This window comes from Corylus avellana, chromosome ca8 (genome assembly GCF_901000735.1).
Source record: "Corylus avellana chromosome ca8, CavTom2PMs-1.0".
In the NCBI taxonomy this organism is placed as follows: domain Eukaryota; kingdom Viridiplantae; phylum Streptophyta; class Magnoliopsida; order Fagales; family Betulaceae; genus Corylus; species Corylus avellana.
The window spans coordinates 11,699,905-11,705,060 of NC_081548.1; the positions used below are offsets into that span (position 1 = coordinate 11,699,905).

Sequence of the window (5,156 nt, forward strand, 5' to 3'; positions counted from 1 at the left end):
TTGGGGACTTGTACGGTGACGGGAGATTGTGAGTGGGATTAGGAGAAAGTGACCTAAAATTGGTCACGTGCCCTACTGTCCGAGTGTGCTTGATCGCACGCATGGTGTGTTCGATTGCATTTGGGCAAGGGTGTGCGTGTGTGGGTGATGTGCGCTCGATCGCACCCAGGGTGCGTTCGATCGCACTAACAGAATGTTAAGGTCATCATTCAGTTACTGCGCTCGATCTCATACTTGTTGCGATCGATCGTAGTAACAGAATGTTAAAACTTGTTTTTTTTTTCTTTTTTTTTTTTTAAATAAATGTCAATAATAAAAATGAAACACAGAAGATAATTGAGACACATGGAAAGTAAAGAAATTGATATGATGAAAAACAAGAGAAGAAAAAAAAATTGTACCGCCTTCAGTGGCCTCAGTACCACTTGTTTTGAGTAAATGCGTTTGAGCTCCTGGATTGCTCAAACACTTCTACTTGTGATTGTAATGTCTTTTAATGTGAAGAGTTGCACTTGAGCTCTTCAGAATTTGGCTCAAGTGCCTTTGGTGGTGCAGGAACAGGACCTCTGAGAGCTGTGGCTGCTTTCAGCTGCTGGTGACTCCCTGGGTTAGGTATGGTTTGAGCTGAAAATTCTCCCTGCTTCCTCTCGCTCAGCTCCTTTGCCATCTGGCCCATTTACACTTCTAGTCTTTGAATGGCTTGATCAGTCTTTGTATTGAATTGTTTTTTATCAGCCGTGAATTGTTGTTGTGAAGTCACCAGGTTGTGTATCATACTCTCCAGTTGGTTCATCTTTGACTCTTGAGTTGGTTGGCTTGCTTGTTAGGGCCCTTTCTGCTGTCCTTGATTATTACTCCAAGAGAAATTTGGATGGTTGCGCCATCCTGGATTGTAAGTATTGGAGTATGGATTGTTCTTGTGGGGGTAATTGTTTTGTCCCACATAATTCACCTCTTCTTGCTCTGCAAATGAAGATAAGGGACACATCTCAGTAGTGTGATCTAGATGAGAACAAATAGCACATATCTAGATTGGTGTGTCCTGTTGCAAAGGTGATATTTTCTGAGCAGTCATGGCCTTGACAATCATGTCCAACTTCTTTTCTATAGCAGCCATATGATTGGGTGATCCCCCACTGAGTTTTACTTCATACATGCCTTTGCTTTTGACTCCTCTCCTTCCTCTTGAGCAGAATTGCTGGGAATGCTCACTTAATGTCTCAAAAAGTTCCATTGCTTCCTCACTACTCTTCCCCTTAAGTGTTCCTCCATAAGCTGAGTCAACCATCTCTTTGTTAGTATCATCTAATCCTTCATAGAAAATTGTACCTGCTCATCTTGAGGGATGTGATGTGGGCACTTTAGAAGCAAGGAATTGAAATGATCCCAGGCCTCAAAGAACAAATCTTCGTCTCATTGTTGGAACATTTGAAGTTCCCTTTTAAGTTGTTTTGTCTTCTGGGCTGGGAAAAACTTCTTCAGAAACTTGGTGGTTAACTCTTCCCAAGTATGGATAGAATCTGCAGCTTAATACAAAGCAAAATAACAAATTTTTTTTTTTATTTTTTTTATTTTTTTTTTATGGATACAAAAATAACAAAATCTTTCACTCAATATTTAGGCCTAGTTTGGCAACCGGGTTGTCCTAGACCCTGTTCACCTTTTGACCACTGACCATCAAACTTTGAACTTTCAACATTAATATTTCACACACTTTGACCATATTGCCCTTGTCTTTTTCTGGACACTTTTTGAGGTTTTTTCCCTGAAAATCCCCAAAGCAGGAAACCCCACCCCCCCGTGCTCCATCCTTCAACGACAATATGGCATAACTAGAAAAATGTCCTTTATGAAAGCAGCATTTATACACCAATATTCTCCAAAATTTTATCAGCTTATAGAATCCCACTTAAAAAACAGCCCCTTGTGTGGAGCCGTCAACCACTTTCAAAATCACTTTCCTTAGAACTCTCTGACATTCCATTTACAAGAAAATTGTAAAACCATATCAGTCTCTACAGAACAAATTTTTTGGGGAGAATCTACAAGGTAATAGCTAATCTCGGTTCATTCTTCCAAAGATCAATCAAATAGGAAACAGACAACGCAATTCTTGCACCAAGCAATCTTCACAGTTAAAGCTTGCATTGAAAGGAAAATAAAAAGAATGAGAAGACCATTTCAAAAAAAAAAAAAAAAAAGAATGAGAAGACTCCGCTAAGGGAAATGGCGGGGGCAGCTAGCGGATGGAGAAGACAGCCGTGTAGGAGAAGACTCCATGAGGATGAAGATTTGGGGGTGGGGGTGAAAGTGCGATGGGCTCGTAGGGGAGATTGTGTGAGGGAGAAGAGCTCGTGCGCTGGGAAAAAGAGGAAGAAAATGAAGGTTGGGGTCCTTTCATGCCTGGGAAAAAAGGGGAAGAAAATGAAGGTTGGGGCAGCGTTGATGGGTAAAAAAAAGGGGAATAAAACGAAGGACAAGAGTGTAATTTCATAAATGGGAGACTGATGGGTTGTGTTTACAAAGCATTGTTATCGAGAATCCACAGTGGCTGACTCCACCTAATTGCCAAACACCACCTTAATGCAATCAAATAAATCATTTCAATCTTCCCTTAATCTAAAAAAAATAAATTAAAACAACCTAAATTCATTCCCATATGTGTAGTTTAAAATGAAAAGCATAAAATAATAATAATAATAATAAATAAATAAAAAAGCAAGAAAACATGAATTCTGATTATTAAAGTATTAATATAAAATTAGCATAAAATTTTAATATTTTTGGTGTAATACCTATTATATTTTAATACAAATAAAACTCATAATTATGAACATTCAAAAAAGCAAATGAAAAAAAGAAAAAAGAAAAAAACTATAAAACATTCAAATGAAGAATATTTGAATACCCACAAAAAATAAAAATAAAAAGAAAAAAGCTGAACAAAAAATTTCACAAAACAAAACGGAAACATATTCATCTCTACCTAATCTCTAATTTAAAACGGTGCTTGGTACCAAAAAAAAAAAAAAAAATATTCTCAATCATCAATTAAATGCTGCTAAAAATTTATACATAAAAGCGCAAAGATACATTCATCTCGAATATCTCATACCTTAAATCATAGTTCGAAGTCATGTATATTTCTATGAAACTAATCAAATAAACTTTGTGCAACCGTCAACTTCTATAGGAAAGAGTTTTGAAACGTTGTTGCCGTAGAAGGGGAGACGTGAGTTTATTTATTTATTTATTTTTGACATGTCTACACAAGGAAAGGGGGAGGGGGATTCGAACTAGTGACCTCCGCTTCATTAGGTGTGGTTCACAACCGATTGAGCTACCACTTGGGGACGGGAGACGTGAGTTTAGAGTGAGAGAGATTGACGTGATTTAGGGTGAGAGAGATAAATGTGAGTTAATAAAACGAAGAGTCAAAATGAATAATTAAAGAAAAATTGTGTTTTAATAAAGGGAGAGATACAATCTCTACCTAATCTCTACTTTAAAACGGTGTTTCGTACCAAAAAAATTCTCAAGAAACAAACTAAAAATAATCAATTCACAATTGCTAAAAATTTATATATAAAAGCACAAAGATACATTTATCTCGAATATCTCATACCTTAAATTATAGTTCAGAGTCACATATATTCTCATGAAACTGATCAAATAAACTTTGTGCAATCGTCAACTTATATAGGAAAGTGTTTTGAAACGTTGTTGCCGTAGAAGGAGATGGTGAGTTTAGAGTGAGAGAGACCGACATGATTTAGAGTGAGAGAGATAAATGTGACTTAATAAAATGAACGGTCAAAACGAATTAATTAAGGAAAATTTGTGTTTTAATAAAGGGAGAGATACTAATGTATTAAGACACTTAATTTATTCAAGAAAAAAAAAATCGTGATTTAGGGTGTGACAAATAAACATGAGTTAATAAAAAGAAAGGATAAAAGGAATTAATTAAGGAAAAATCGTACACTTAATTCATTAAAAAAAAATAGAAAAGGGAAAAACCCCTTCAATATTTGCACAGTTCAATTATTAAAAATTATGAGTAAAAAATTTTAAAATTTTTTTTTAAAAAAAAAAAAAGAAAACATGGACACGTGAGTTAAAAAAAAAAAAAAAAAAAAAAGTTAAAAGGAATTAATTAAGGAAAAATCGTACGCTTAATTCATTAAAAAATATATATATAAAAAAAGGAAAAACCCTTTCAATATTTGCACGGTTCAATTATTAAAAATTATGAATAAAAGAAATTTAAAATTTAAACAAAATATTATTGGTGTGAAAAATAAAAGGTTATAATTTCATTTATATTATTTGTTTCCTTATTTGATTGGGACATTAATAATACTTAATTTATTGAATAATTTATGTATGGAAAACTCTTAAAATATAATCAACACAATTAATTACACTAATTAATGACCAGAGGTAAAAATAAAAAAAAAGGTTCAGATATTAAAAATATGGGCATGTGTCGCAATTCTAAGCATTCTCAGATATATTAACACGTCACCTTTTGGGTGATGTATCACTTTCACACGTTACCAAATGGTAACGTGTTAAAGCGACACATCACTCCTTTGGTAACGTGTTACTTTGACTCGTTAGCAAAAGGTGACGTGAACACTTCACCAAAGGGGTAACGTGGCACATTGACACGTCACCTTTTGGTAACGTGCCAATGTAACATGTCACCATATAGTGACGTGTCACTTTGACACGTTACCCTTTTTTAACGTGTCAAACTTGATACGTCACCAAATAATGACGTGTTTAAAACAACACGTCACAAATTAATTTCATTTCAATTTTTTTTTAATGATTTCAAATTAGTAACGTGCTAATTGTTGACACGCCACCAAATGATGATGTGTCACAATTGACACGTTACCGTTTGGTAACAATTTGACACGTCACAAAATTCTTTAGTAACATGTGGGAAATTGAAACATCACTATTTGGTGACGTGGCAAAAATTAGTGCATTGTAGACACATCACTAATTCTGCATTTTTTTTGCAGTGAGTAAGAGTTTCATGCACTACAATTAATGTATGCCCATATTCCCATATATACTCATTAACTTTACTAACCTATCATTAATCTCATTATAACACAATATATATCAAGGCATGTAGATCT

At 34.6% G+C, this 5,156-nt stretch overlaps 1 pseudogene; it reads right to left on the reverse strand.

Annotated features, from left to right (window-relative positions):
* Positions 1–493: 493 nt before the first annotated feature.
* Positions 494–5,156, reverse strand: part of LOC132190890 (uncharacterized) — a 10,389-nt pseudogene continuing 5,726 nt past the window's right edge.